This window comes from Cololabis saira, unplaced genomic scaffold (assembly GCF_033807715.1).
Source record: "Cololabis saira isolate AMF1-May2022 unplaced genomic scaffold, fColSai1.1 scf033, whole genome shotgun sequence".
Taxonomy (NCBI): Eukaryota; Metazoa; Chordata; class Actinopteri; order Beloniformes; family Belonidae; genus Cololabis; species Cololabis saira.
The window spans coordinates 475001-490147 of record NW_026906197.1 but is presented as its reverse complement, the minus strand read 5'-3'; the positions used below and the strand labels follow the sequence as shown (position 1 = coordinate 490147).

The window sequence follows — 15147 nt, the reverse complement described above, 5'->3', positions numbered from 1 at the left end:
AAACAAATACCGGAACCAAATTTACTTTAAAAAATCTAAAATTAACCAAACCTGAATTTCTAAAATTATTAACCAAAATAAAAAAAAACCCCAAACAAGGTACAAACCCAGATATTTTTTTCTTTGACAGAGCTTCGCTTTGTTTGGGGCTGAAGCCATCTCCCCTTATTTTCACAATAGTACAGGAATTTACCAGTACAAAGCTGTCAATGACATGCCCAAGAGCAGCCTGAAGGGGCCAGGCCATCTTTACGACTACACCTTTCTCTCATGGTTGCTTAAAAACCTCCAGGTGAAAATCTCAGCCACAATTTGCATACAAACCAAAACAAACCACAAGACCCCGCCCACGGCTCACAGCCCGCCAATCATAGCCACTGTTACTTGTAAAATCTAAATACACCTTAAATCTCCTTTTTACTGAAAGCTAAGACTTAACTTAGTTTATCCTTTATAAAATTTTAATACACCTTAAAATTCGTTGTTACTTATCCATTTTTAAAGGGCATTTTATCTTGAGTTACTGTCTAAAACTGGTATGCATTTATCCAATGTAAACTGTATTTCAACCTCAGTTACTGCTAAAATAACGAAAAAGACCTTAGAAAACTCAATTTATTAATTCACTTAAAACAATACCGGAACCCAATTTACTTCAAAAATCTAAAATTAACCAAACCTCAATTTCTAAAATTATTAACCAAAATAAAAAACCCCCTAACGATGTACAAACCCAGATATTTTTTCTTTGACAGAGCTTCGTTTTATTGGGGCTGAAGCCATCTCCCCTTATTTTCACAAAAGTACAGGAATTAACCGTACAAGCTGTCAAGGACATGCCCAAGACCAGCCTGAAGGGGCCAGCCCATCTTTATGACTACACCTTTCTCTCATGGTTGCTAAAAAACCTCCGGGTGAAAATCTCAGCCACAATTTGCATACAAACCACAAGACCCCGCCCACGGCTCACAGCCCGCCAATCACAGCCACTGCAGACACGAATAAAACATAAGTGTTCCACACACCAACTTTAACACACATAATCAAAAAGACAAGTGACATAAATGGGAAATAAAATAAAAATCTAAAGCAAAATATCTAACCAAAGAGAAACATGTCGAAAAAAGAACTCTAACACACAAAATAAAACTATTAAATAGACAATTATCTGTAATAAGATAAGAACCGGGACCCCGCGGGGATAACGGAGAATAAAACCTCAAATACACCAGAAGATTACAAGACTTGAAGATTTCCTGCTGAAGATCCCAAGAACCTCCAGGGCAGCCACTCCAGAAAAAATCAAAAGCTCTTTTGAGAGCTATGAGCAAATTTTCCTCCTCCGCCAAGCCTCCAGAAGAACGACCAGCCCCATGGACCACGGACCTCCTCCTCCAAGCCTCCAGAAGAACAGCCAGCCACACGGACCACGGACCAGGCCTCCTCCTCCTCCAAGCCTCCAGAAGAACGACCAACCTCATGGACCACGGACCTCCTCCTCCAAGCCTCCAGAAGAACAGCCAACCCCACGAACCAGAGAAACACCGACTTCACAGCCGACACAGACATCCTTCAAGGTAAGTGAACAAAGTAACTCTCACTAGGGAACACCTTTCAAGGTAAGTGAACAAAGTAACTCTCACTAGGGAATACCTCAATCTTCTTCCAAAACTAATAGTATGGGACTACAAAAAAGGTAACAATTCCTAAAATACCAAAACGTTTTAAACAAAAAATACATGAAAATAGAAAACAAAACGATGAATATAAAAATAACCGACGGTGACAGTGTTTACAATAAATGTTCATAAATATTTTACTGTACCCTGAGTAAATATAAGATCCTTCGAAAAACCAAAAAATATTAATTGGGCACTGGACGACCTTGGACTCGATCAACCCAAGGGGGCCACTAGCGCGGAGGGCGTCTGGTATTCCCACGGCCGAAACGCCTGTTGATCCGCTAGATACCACTGACGAAAGTCCAGAAATTCATATTAGGTACCAATAATTACTATCTCCTCCCGGGCCTCCAGGAGGGATAATAATGAAGGTTATTCTAAACTAGGAATAATACACCTAAAACCGACCTCCAAACAAACAGGGTCACCCTCTAATTAATTCAAATCTACTGATCTATGTATCTCATTACATTCATCTTATAAAACATTTCAGCCACAAGAGATCTTCGGATCTCATTACATTCATCTTATAAAACATTTCAGCCACAAGAGATCTTCGGATCTCATTACATTCATCTTATAAAACATTTCAGCCACAAGAGATCTTCGGATCTCAGTACATTCATCTTATAAAACATTTCAGCCACAAGAGATCTTCGGATCTCATTACATTCATCTGATAAAACATTTCAGCCACAAGAGATCTTCGGATCTCAGTACATTCATCTTATAAACATTTCAGCCACAAGAGATCTTCGGATCTCATTACATTCATCTTATAAAACATTTCAGCCACAAGGGATCTTCGGATCTCATTACATTCATCTTATAAAACATTTCAGCCACAAGAGATCTTCGGATCTCATTACATTCATCTCATAAAACATTTCAGCCACAAGAGATCTTCGGATCTCATCACATTCATCTTATAAACATTTCAGCCACCTAACCCTAACCCTAACCCTAACCCTAACCCTGGCCCCAACCCCAACCATAAACTTAAACCTAACCCAAACCATAACCCTAACCCAAAACCCTAACCCTAACCCTAACCCTGACCCTAACCCTAACCCTAACCCTGGCCCCAACCCCAACCATAAACTTAAACCTAACCCAAACCATAACCCTAACCCTAACCCAAAACCCTAACCTTAACCCTAACCCAAATCCTAATTTCAACCTTAACCTTAAAGCAAAACCCTAAACTTAAACTAAACCCTAACCTTAACCCTAATCTTAAGCTACACAAACAAACTCTAACCCGAACCCCAAATCCTAAAAACCGCTCCAAAAAAAAAACCCCCCCTCACCTCTCCTCTCTGAACTATCAACCCACCAACCAAACCCCCCCCCCCCCCCCCCCCTTCTTCTCCCCTTCCAAAACTCACAACTGTCCTCTCATATTACACCCACTAGCCACAGACGAAGACACCGGATCCTCCACAATCCGACTGCACGCATAAGGGGTACCTAGTGACCTTGATTCACCATACAGCACATCTCACATCAAAACTCTGAAACTATTCAGAGGTCTCGCACCATACGCTACTGACAAAAGTACTTTAGTGCATACGGATCTCAACTGGATGTACGATGTGAGAGTGCAACACTACCTTCTGCGAACTCTGGTAACGCCTACGAGCGTTAGGAGGCAGTAGCGTATTGGTTTCCCGCAGGGAGCCGTTGAACACAAACCCTAACCCTAACCCTAACCCTAACCCTAACCCTAACCCTCTAACCCTAACCCTAACCCTAACCCTACCCTAACCCTAACCCTAATCTAACCCTAACCCTAATCTAACCCTAACCCTAACCCTAACCATCTCCTGGGGACTTGCCTGAACTCAAACAGTTGACTTAGTGAAAATCTTAGAAAATGTAGAAGTATTTTTCCCAAGAAAAGTTTGTTTAATATAGGTACCTATCGACTACAAATGGCCTGAAACGTGCTCCTAACCACTTTCTGGGTGAACCTTTTCACCAAAACACTTAGTGAAATTTCAGGAAATTTTCGCTCCATTCATTTCCAATGCGATACACATTTCCGGTCATAACTTCCGAACGGAAGGTCGTAGAGACTTGAAAACAGCTTCGTTGGAAAGCTAGACCACGAAATAGGTCTGACGCGACCAGGTTTCGAAGCTCTAGGACCTTCCTATCAAAAGTTATTCAAATAAAACACTTTTTACCCATGATCCTTTGCTCCAATCGCGAAAACGACACCGTCAGCCAGGTTTCGATTTGGGCCGGTGGCCCAAAAGTGGCTAAACCCCCCTACCCTAACCCTAACCCTAACCCTAACCCTAACCCCTAACCACCAGACCCCACTAGCTCCACCACCAGACCCCAGCAGCATCATCACCACACCTCAGGAGCTTCCACCACCAAACCCTAACAACAACTCAACAACATCAAAAACCCGGGCCCAGCACGCTTCCGCTGCGCCACTCTGCTGTATAACCAGGATGTGACTCCGCCGCACAGTGGGGGGGAGGGGGGTAGGGGACTTAAAAGCGGGTCCCCTGGTTCGGACGGTGAGCCGGGTCTCTGGGTGGCTCCAGGTGAGCCGGGTTGTTGAGGTTGTTGAGTTGTTGTTGGGGTGTGGTGGTGGAAGCTCCTGGGTTCTGGTGGTGATGCTGCTGGGGTCTGGTGCTGATGCTACTGGGGTCTGGTGGTGGAAGCTCCTGGGGTCTGGTGGTGGAAGCTCCTGGGGTCTGGTGGTGGAAGCTCCTGAGGTCTGGTGGTGGAAGCTCCTGGGGTCTGGTGGTGGAGGCTCCTGGGGTCTGGTGGTGGAAGCTCCTGGGGTCTGGTGGTGGAAGCTCCTGGGGTCTGGTGGTGGAAGCTCCTGGGGTCTGGTGCTGATGCTGCTGGGGTCTGGTGGTGGAGCTAGTGGGGTCTGGTGTTGGAAGCTCCTGGGGTCTGGTGGTGGAGCTAGTAGGGTCTGGTGGTGGATGGGGTCTGGTGGTGATGCTGCTGGGGTCTGGTGGTGGAGCTAGTGGGGTCTTGTGGTGGATGGGGTCTGGTGGTAATGCTGCTGGGGTCTGGTGGTGGAGCTAGTAGGGTCTGGTGGTGGATGGGGTCTGGTGGTAATGCTGCTGGGGTCTGGTGGTGGAGCTAGTGGGGTCTGGTGGTGATGCTGCTGGGGTCTGGTGGAAGCTCCTGGGGTCTGGTGGTGGAAGCTCCTGAGGTCTGGTGGTGGAAGCTCCTGGGGTCTGGTGGTGGAAGCTCCTGGGGTCTGGTGGTGATGCTGCTGGGGTATGGTGGTGGAGCTAGTGGGGTCTGGTGTTGGAAGCTCCTGGGGTCTGGTGGTGGAGCTAGTGGGGTCTGGTGTTAATACTGCTGGGGTTTGGTGGTGGAGCTAGTGACTTACATGTTTTGAAAAAGGCGGGCATGACGAAAAGATCCTGTAAAAAATCTCTGTAATATGTTTCTTTTTTTCCTGTAAAGTTGGACATTTTAAAGATTAGGTAAATGGGGAATGACTGGCTTTTAATCAGTTGTGGAACTGCAACGAAATTCATTTCTGCATAAGACCCAATGCGAGAAAGAGATGGTCGACCTTCCTGTGCCGAGCACCAAGAAGAGGATTAGAGGGGTTTTCCAAGTCCAAATAATATTATTGCAGTAATACATGTTTCCGCCCAGTTTCGAACAGGGGACCTTTCGCGTGTTAGGCGAACGTGATAACCACTACACTACGGAAACTTGCATGCTTTGAAAATGGCGGGCGTAACGAAAAAAAAATCCTATCTTCAAATCATTCATGTTAGAAATAAATGTGTGATTTCATATAAGTTGTCCTGGTGCGGTAAAATTAAAAATCATCCATCGGTATTATCATGCTGGGTAGAAAATACAAAATGTACCACAAGGGAAGCCAACTGATTACTTTTGAAAGACAGTACTGGATATGATTAATAACTGCAAATTAGGCAGTCGTCTTGCACATTCAAACATTACTCGTTGTTGGCAGGATTCGAACCTGCGCGGGGAATCCCCAATGGATTTCTAGTCCATCGCCTTAACCACTCGGCCACAACAACCTGTCAGCTGTGTGTATGTGTGTGTGTGTGTGTGTGTGAAACTTCAGAAATAGACAATTTAGAGTCTTTATTTTAAAATGGTTGGTTTTACTTTATTTTAAAATGGTTGGTTTTACTCTATTAGGTTGAGACATATTTTCATCCTCATTTTGATTAAATGCATTTTCATCAACAGCATTTTCATCAACAGTCAGCATCAACAGTCAGCATCCACAGCCAGTATGTTCATAGTTCATAGATCATACATCCACTTTCTTGTTTCCAAAAAGCTCTGGATAGATTTCAGTTAATCTCTCACATCTCATGTATGAGAGGATCTCTTAAGTAGCAGAGGATGGTTTCGATCCATCGACCCCTGGGTTATGGGCCCAGCACGCTTCCGCTGCGCCACACTGCTGTATAACCAGGATGTGACTCCGCCACACAGTGGGGGGGAGGGGGGTAGGGGACTTAAAAGCGGGTCCCCTGGTTCGGACGGTGAGCCGGGTCTCTGGGTGGCTCCAGGTGAGCCGGGTTGTTGAGGTTGTTGAGTTGTTGTTGGGGTCTGGTGGTGGAAGCTCCTGAGGTGTGGTGGTGATGCTGCTGGGGTCTGGTGGTGCAGCTAGTGGGGTCTGGTGGTGGAAGCTCCTGGGGTCTGGTGATGGAAGCTCCTGGGGTCAGGTGATGGAAGCTCCTTGGGTCTGGTGATGGAAATTCCTGGGGTCTGGTGGTGGAAGCTCCTGAGGTGTGGTGGTGATGCTGCTGTCGTCTGGTGGTGGAGCTAGTGGTGTCTGGTGGTGGAAGCTCCTGGGGTCAAAGTCCAGAGTGCTAACCATTACACCATGGAACCCTGTTCAGCTTTTATTGTGTTTTTATTGTGGTCCTGAAACCAGAACATGAGTAAAAAACAATATGCGCTTGAGCATCTGACAGAGTGCTGTCCATGGTGCTAGGAGCGTCTGGGTGTTTATGGTACCAGGGCCCTGGTCCTCCAGGCCCAAGGGCTGGCTCTTTCACTCCAGTGGCCGGTCGGTGGGGGGCTTAAAAGCGGGTCCCCGGGTTCGGACGGTGAGCCTGGTCTTTGGGTGGCTCCAGGTGAGCCGGGTTTTTGAGGTTGTTGAGTTGTTGTTAGGGTTTGGTGGTGGAAGCTCCTGAGGTGTGGTGGGGATGCTGCTGGGGTCTGGTGGTGCAGCTAGAGGGGTCTGGTGGTGGAAGCTCCTGGGGTCTGGTGATGGAAGCTCCTGGGGTGTGGTGGTGGAAGCTCCTGGGTTCTGGTGGTGATGCTGCTGGGGTCTGGTGCTGATGCTGCTGGGGTCTGGTGGTGGAAGCTCCTGGGGTCTGGTGGTGGAAGCTCCTGAGGTCTGGTGGTGGAAGCTCCTGGGGTCTGGTGGTGGAAGCTCCTGGGGTCTGGTGGTGGAAGCTCCTGGGGTCTGGTGGTGGAAGCTCCTGGGGTCTGGTGCTGATGCTGCTGGGGTCTGGTGGTGGAGCTAGTGGGGTCTGGTGTTGGAAGCTCCTGGGGTCTGGTGGTGGAGCTAGTAGGGTCTGGTGGTGGATGGGGTCTGGTGGTGATGCTGCTGGGGTCTGGTGGTGGAACTAGTGGGGTCTTGTGGTGGATGGGGTCTGGTGGTAATGCTGCTGGGGTCTGGTGGTGGAGCTAGTAGGGTCTGGTGGTGGATGGGGTCTGGTGGTAATGCTGCTGGGGTCTGGTGGTGGAGCTAGTGGGGTCTGGTGGTGATGCTGCTGGGGTCTGGTGGAAGCTCCTGGGGTCTGGTGGTGGAAGCTCCTGAGGTCTGGTGGTGGAAGCTCCTGGGGTCTGGTGGTGGAAGCTCCTGGGGTCTGGTGGTGATGCTGCTGGGGTATGGTGGTGGAGCTAGTGGGGTCTGGTGTTGGAAGCTCCTGGGGTCTGGTGGTGGAGCTAGTGGGGTCTGGTGTTAATGCTGCTGGGGTTTGGTGGTGGAGCTAGTGACTTACATGTTTTGAAAAAGGCGGGCATGACGAAAAGATCCTGTAAAAAATCTCTGTAATATGTTTATTTTTTTCCTGTAAAGTTGGACATTTGAAAGATTAGGTAAATGGGGAATGACTGGCTTTTAATCAGTTGCCATCAAGATGGCCACATCTGAGTGAGCGTCTGTTGCAGACTCCAGATTGCTGCATTAATTTGGGCTGCTTAAACCTCTTTAAAACCCTCACCAAAGTGCACAGATATAAGGTTATCGACTAGATTTGTTTACTGTCGTTTTAGCCATTGTTAAGCCCTACTGTGGAGTTACCTGGTCTCCTGTAGTGAGGGAATTGTTTGTACAGCGGCATGGCGGAGAAGGTCGACCTCTATTCAATCTGGCAAGCCATTCAACAAGTCAAAGTTGATATGACGGCTCATTTTGACAGTAAAATTGAGACCATCCAAACTGGTCTGATCAACATTCAGGGATCATTATCAACAATGTGTGAACAAATATCGGAGGTCCAACAGCGTGTGAGCGCTAATGAAGACAACCTCAGTGATTTGACAAAACGAGTGCAAGTGCTGGAAAAAGAGAACATCTACCTGAGGGATAAAGCCGAGGAAGCCGAGAACAGAAGCCGGTCGTCCAACCTGCGGTTCATCGGTATTCCAGAGCATAAAGAAGGGGGAGACGTGATCGCCTTCATGAGCCAGCTGATTCTTCAACTTCTGGGAAAAGACAACTTTTCAGCGGCACCGGTCATTGAAAGAGCCCATCGCACTCCCACCTTCAGCTCCAACACCAGCTCCGCTCCTCCCCGACCCATCCTGGTCAAGTTTCTGCAGTTCCAGGACAAATTGAAGATTTTACGGCTGGCCAGGATGAAAGGTGAGCTCATCCATATGGGTGCGCGTATCCATGTGTATCCTGATTTCAGCGCTGGGTTAGTGAAGAAACGGCGGCAGTTTGACGCTGTCAAAAAGTCTCTCCGTGCCGCGGACATGAAGTACTCTCTGATGTATCCTGCCAAGTTGAGAGTGATGGTGGAGGGAAAGCCAAAATTCTTCAGTTCTCCTAAAGAGGCTGAGTCCTTCTTCCATCATCTTTCCTCCCCGTCCTCGTCATCCTCCTCCCCTGGATGAAGTTGTGAGTAGCGTTGCCATGTCCTGAAGTTGCCAGCTTCGCAACTTATTCCGCTTGAGGGATGACTTCTTTTTTTATTTTTTCTCTCTACTTTTAGTTCTTTCCTTCTCTCTTTTTCTTTCTCTCTCTCGCTCTCTCTCCCCGCTCTCTCCCAGACTATTATTGACTTTTGAGACTGTCATTTGGGGTAACCCGGAGTCAGATATGGCTCGACCATAGACATATATGGGCTCGACTATGTGTTTGCCGTAAACAGACACTGAAAACTCCGTAAAGAAAGAAGCACTCAAAGCACGCAAAGTTAAAACTGTTGCAAAGACTGTGAAACTAAGGGTGCTTGAACGTTACTGGACAGGGGCGGAGCCACCATTGTAAAGTTATGAGGGAGTAATATAATAACATAATAGAACATTAAATGCAATAGGCTACAATTTGAGTTGGGGGGGGGGGGGGGGGGTTAATTGTGCCAAGTGATTATTTGAATAAATTGAAAAAAAGAAAAAAAGGGAAGGCGCTTTTGTTTTGTATTGTTGGAAATGTGTTATGTCTGACTTTGTTATTGAGCTTATAGCCTAGTTTAAAACTGCATGATCTTAACAAGCTCAGTTAGCTGGTTTTTGTGTGTGAGCATGCTCATAGAGGTATGCTGATGCATGTGTGCATTCAGATGCAGCATAAATGTTTTTGTTCTGTTTAAAAAAAAAGGGAGAGAAAAGAAAAAAAAAGGGTCCTTTTTTTAATTTATTTTATAGTATAAAAGTGCCCTCTTATTTGTAATTTTTTCTTTCACCTATTAGTTAGGCAGCAATCTGAGTCTGCGGTAGATAGCTCAGCTATCCTGCCTCTCGTCTTTATGTGGTTGTGTTTGAGTCTTTATGTGTCTATGTGTGTATCTGTGTGTTTTGTTTGTCTGTCTGTCTGTCCAATGTGTTGCTCTTGCTCCTCACCCAATATCACTGACTACTTCCCTGTTGATCTACTTCTGGAATTTGTTGTCCATGTCTGGCGTTGATTGTGACCACTCAGCTTCATCTGATGATGAGGTAGATGGGGAAACGTCCACAAGTGTTGATTGTGATAGTTTGGAACTGGAAACTTTCATTTACACGGATTATGAACAGCAAAGTATGGTGAATGAAATTGATCCTGATAATAACTTTTTTGCGAATATAAGTAATGATTGTAAGTACTATACGGATATGAAATTTAATAGAATGATTAATACTGAAAACAAAATTTCATTTATCCATTTTAACAGCAGAAGTCTGTATACAAATTATAGTTCCATTAAAGAATACTTAGAGCAATTTGATTCACCATTTAATGTAATTGCCATGTCTGAGACCTGGTTAAATACTGAAAAAGGTACAGAATTCAATATGTGTGGTTACGAAATGTTTTACACAAACAGACAACACAAAAAAGGAGGGGTTGTCGCACTCTATATTAACAAAAACTTTGACTGTAAAATCATAGAAAACATGTCACTGGCTGTGGATGAGGTATTTGAATGTGTAACAGTTGAAATTCAATTGAAAAGAAGAAAGAATATTATTATAAGCTGTATCTATAGGGCCCCGGGTTCAAATATTGATCTATTCAAAGAGTGGATGGAGAAAATGTTTTCTGTAATTAACCAAAAGGATTTGTTCATATGTGGGGATTTTAATATTGACCTTTTAAATGCTAAGAAGCATAAACCAACAGAGGAATTTGTTGATGTAATGTTTAGCATGTGTTTGTTCCCAAAAATCACCAGACCAAGCAGAATAACGTCACACAGTGCTACCTTAATAGATAACATCTTCACTAACATTTTGGATAACAATACTGTGAGTGGACTATTACTTAACGATACTAGTGATCACCTTCCAGTTTTTGTAGTGTATGATATCAAGTATAGATGGGTAAAGAACCTAGACAGATGCAAATATATAAGAGTTAAAACAGAAGAATCAATCAATGCATTGAAAACTGACCTAATTACTCAAAACTGGGAATTAATATATCAAGAAAATGACTGTGATAAAGCGTATGACTTATTTCTTGAAACTTTAAAAAAATTGTATGACAGAAATTGTCCGATTAAAAAATATGTCAAGAAACAAAAGTATGTAAATCCATGGTTAACAAAAGGACTAATAAATGCTTGCAAAAAGAAAAATCTTCTATATAGAAAATTCATCAAAGTTAGAACTAAAGATGCTGAAGCCAAATATAAAATATATAAAAATAAATTAATTAATATCATTAGGAATTGTAAAAAGGATTACTATACTACATTACTTGAAAATAATAAAAGCAATATCAAGGGTTTATGGAAGGTGCTCAATACAATTATTAGAAACGGATCAAAGGAGGAGAACTATCCAGATTATTTTGTAGATAAAGACAAGACTATTAGGAACATGGACGATGTGGTGGATGGTTTTAATAAATTCTTTGTTGGGATTGGACCGGAGTTGGCACAAAAGATTATCGAAAGGGTTCCAATGGAAAATGAAAAACTAGACTACCTAATAGATCGAAATCCAGGTTCAATGTTCCTTAATCCTGTTGATGAAAATGAAATTATGGAAATCATTAGGAGCTGTAGCAATAAAACATCAACAGATCTTCATGGGATTGACATGGCAATAGTGAAAAAGGTCATAGATGGAATTTTAAAACCTTTCACGCACATCTGTAATCTGTCCTTCCAGTCAGGAAAATTCCCAAATTCAATGAAAACTGCGAAAGTAATACCATTGTTTAAATCTGGGGACAGCCATCTATTTACAAACTACAGACCAGTCTCCCTATTGCCGCAATTCTCCAAGTTACTGGAGAAGCTATTTGCTGCCAGATTAAATAGCTTTGTAGAGAAGCATAATTTGTTATCGGATAGTCAGTATGGGTTCAGAAAAAACAGATCTACTTCACATGCACTTATTGATTTAATAGAAGAAATAACCACACATTTAGACAAAGGGAGGTTCACCATTGGAGTTTTTATTGATTTGAAAAAAGCTTTTGACACCATAGATCATGATATTTTGTTAAAAAAGATGGAGAGATATGGCACTAGGGGGACTGTTTTGAACTGGCTGAGAAGCTATCTAGGTAACAGGAAACAGTCTGTCCAAATCGGCAATCATATTTCCTCAGAAAGAAATATCACTTGTGGTGTGCCTCAAGGGTCAATATTGGGGCCTTTACTCTTTATTTTGTACATAAATGACATCTGTAAAGTTTCAAAAGTTATGAAATTTGTACTTTTCGCCGATGATACCAACATGATTTGTTCTGGTGAGGGCTTGCAGCAGCTTTTACAAGAAATCACGCAGGAAATGAATAAATTGAAAGACTGGTTTGATTATAACAAATTGTCACTTAATCTAGAAAAAACAAAACTAATTTTATTTGGCAGACGTAAAGTTGACATTCCAGTGCAAATAATAATAGATAATATAAGTATCGAAAGAGTGAATCATATCACATTTCTTGGCGTGATAATTGATAAAAAAATCTGCTGGAAAACTCACATTGGCTATGTATGTTCCAAGATTGCAAAGAGTGTGGGTGTTATGAGGCGATCTAGGTTCATACTTAACCAACAGTCTCTACTTATTTTATATTATTCTTTTGTTTTGCCATATTTGAGTTACTGTGTGGAAGTCTGGGGTAATGCATATAAAACCAACCTGTTGCCTCTATATATATTACAAAAAAGAGCCATACGAACAGTTTTCAATGTCAGGTTCAATGATCACACTAATTTACTTTTTCTTAAGGCCTCTGCGTTAAAATTTTTTGATTTGGTCAAATTGAAAACTGCATTAATCATGTACAAAGCTAAAAACTATCTTCTGCCAAGTTTAATTCAAAAATTATTTTATGACAGGGAAGGTGGTAAAAGGTATGACTTAAGAGGAAAACTTAAATTACAACAACAAAGTGTAAGATCAACTCTTAAGAGTATGTGTGTTTCTGTTGGAGGGGTTATTCTGTGGAACAGCCTTGAAGATGAAATTAAACTTAGTCAAAGTGTCAGTCAATTTAAAAGCAAGTACAGAAAAGCAGTCTTTGAATTGTATAAAAGGGAAGAAGAGAGAAACTGATGTAAAGAAATGAAATGATTGAGGGGAAGAGGGTTTAAGGGAGTAACTTTGTGTTATGGTTGTCTTTGTTAAATGTGTGTTGGAAATGAAATAAGCTTTGCTTCTGCCATCCCCTTTTCAAACAGTGTTTGTTTTTGTTTTGTTATAGTGTCTGTTGTTGGTATTGTTGTTTGTTCTGTTCAATGGTGTCCTGTAACTTTCTGTTCTTGTTTTGTAGTACAAGAGTTGTGGTTTTGTTGGTTTGAAATAAATAAAATGATATTGTGGAACTGCAACGAAATTCATTTCTGCATAAGACCCAATGCGAGAAAGAGATGGTCGACCTTCCTGTGCCGAGCACCAAGAAGAGGATTAGAGGGGTTTTACAAGTCCAAATAATATTATTGCAGTATTACATGTTTGCCCCCAGTTTCGAACAGGGGACCTTTCGCGTGTTAGGCAAACTTGATAACCACTACACTACAGAAACTTGCATGCTTTGAAAATGGCGGGCGTAACGAAAAAAAAATCCTATCTTCAAATCATTCATGTTAGAAATAAATGTGTGATTTCATATAAGTTGTCCTGGTGCGGTAAAATTAAAAATCATCCATCGGTATTACCATGCTGGGTAGAAAATACAAAATGTACCACAAGGGAAGCCAACTGATTACTTTTGAAAGACAGTACTGGATATGCTTAATAACTGCAAATTAGGCTGTCGTCTTGCACATTCAAACATTACTCGTTGTTGGCAGGATTCGAACCTGCGCGGGGAATCCCCAATGGATTTCTAGTCCATCGCCTTAACCACTCGGCCACAACAACCTGTCAGCTGTGTGTATGTGTGTGTGTGTGTGTGTGTGTGTGTGTGTGTGTGAATCTTCAGAAATAGACAATTTAGAGTCTTTATTTTAAAATGGTTGGTTTTACTTTATTTTAAAATGGTTGGTTTTACTTTATTAGGTTGAGACATATTTTCATCCTCATTTTGATTAAATGCATTTTCATCAACAGTCAGTGCAGTATGTTCATAGATCATACATCCACTTTCTTGTTTCCAAAAAGCTCTGGATAGATTTCAGTTAATCTCTCACATCTCATGTATGAGAGGATCTCTTAAGTAGCAGAGGATGGTTTCGATCCATCGACCTCTGGGTTATGGGCCCAGCACGCTTCCGCTGCGCCACTCTGCTGTATAACCAGGATGTGACTCCGCCACACAGTGGGGGGGAGGGGGGTAGGGGACTTAAAAGCGGGTCCCCTGGTTCGGACGGTGAGCCGGGTCTCTGGGTGGCTCCAGGTGAGCCGGGTTGTTGAGGTTGTTGAGTTGTTGTTGGGGTCTGGTGGTGGAAGCTCCTGAGGTGTGGTGGTGATGCTGCTGGGGTCTGGTGGTGCAGCTAGTGGGGTCTGGTGGTGGAAGCTCCTGGGGTCAGGTGATGGAAGCTCCTGGGGTCAGGTGATGGAAGCTCCTTGGGTCTGGTGATGGAAATTCCTGGGGTCTGGTGGTGGAAGCTCCTGGGGTCTGGTGGTGATGCTGCTGGGGTCTGGTGGTGATGCTGCTGGGGTCTGGTGGTGGAGCTAGTGGTGTCTGGTGGTGGAAGCTCCTGAGGTGTGGTGGTGATGCTGCTGTCGTCTGGTGGTGGAGCTAGTGGTGTCTGGTGGTGGAAGCTCCTGGGGTCAAAGTCCAGAGTGCTAACCATTACACCATGGAACCCTGTTCAGCTTTTATTCTGTTTTTATTGTGGTCCTGAAACCAGAACATGAGTAAAAAACAATATGCGCTTGAGCATCTGACAGAGTGCTGTCCATGGTGCTAGGAGCGTCTGGGTGTTTATGGTACCAGGGCCCTGGTCCTCCAGGCCCAAGGGCTGGCTCTTTCACTCGAGTGGCCGGTCGGTGGGGGGCTTAAAAGCGGGTCCCCGGGTTCGGACGGTGAGCCGGGTCTTTGGGTGGCTCCAGGTGAGCCGGGTTTTTGAGGTTGTTGAGTTGTTGTTAGGGTTTGGTGGTGGAAGCTCCTGAGGTGTGGTGGTGATGCTGCTGGGGTCTGGTGGTGCAGCTAGAGGGGTCTGGTGGTGGAAGCTCCTGGGGTCTGGTGATGGAAGCTCCTGGGGTGTGGTGGTGGAAGCTCCTGGGTTCTGGTGGTGATGCTGCTGGGGTCTGGTGCTGATGCTGCTGGGGTCTGGTGGTGGAAGCTCCTGGGGTCTGGTGGTGGAAGCTCCTGAGGTCTGGTGGTGGAAGCTCCTGGGGTCTGGTGGTGGAAGCTCCTGGG

The 15147-nt window shown here is 44.2% G+C and overlaps 3 non-coding genes across 3 annotated transcripts; all 3 read right to left on the bottom strand.

The window, feature by feature from the left end:
• Window positions 1–5314: 5314 nt before the first annotated feature.
• On the bottom strand, window positions 5315–5387 carry trnav-aac (transfer RNA valine (anticodon AAC)). The gene has a single exon. It is a non-coding gene; the product is annotated as a tRNA-Val (tRNA).
• A 256-nt stretch (window positions 5388–5643) lies between these two features.
• Window positions 5644–5725, bottom strand: trnas-aga (transfer RNA serine (anticodon AGA)). Its single transcript has one exon. It is a non-coding gene; the product is annotated as a tRNA-Ser (tRNA).
• A 7896-nt stretch (window positions 5726–13621) lies between these two features.
• Window positions 13622–13703, bottom strand: trnas-aga (transfer RNA serine (anticodon AGA)). Its single transcript has one exon. It is a non-coding gene; the product is annotated as a tRNA-Ser (tRNA).
• Between the last annotated feature and the right edge of the window lie 1444 nt (window positions 13704–15147).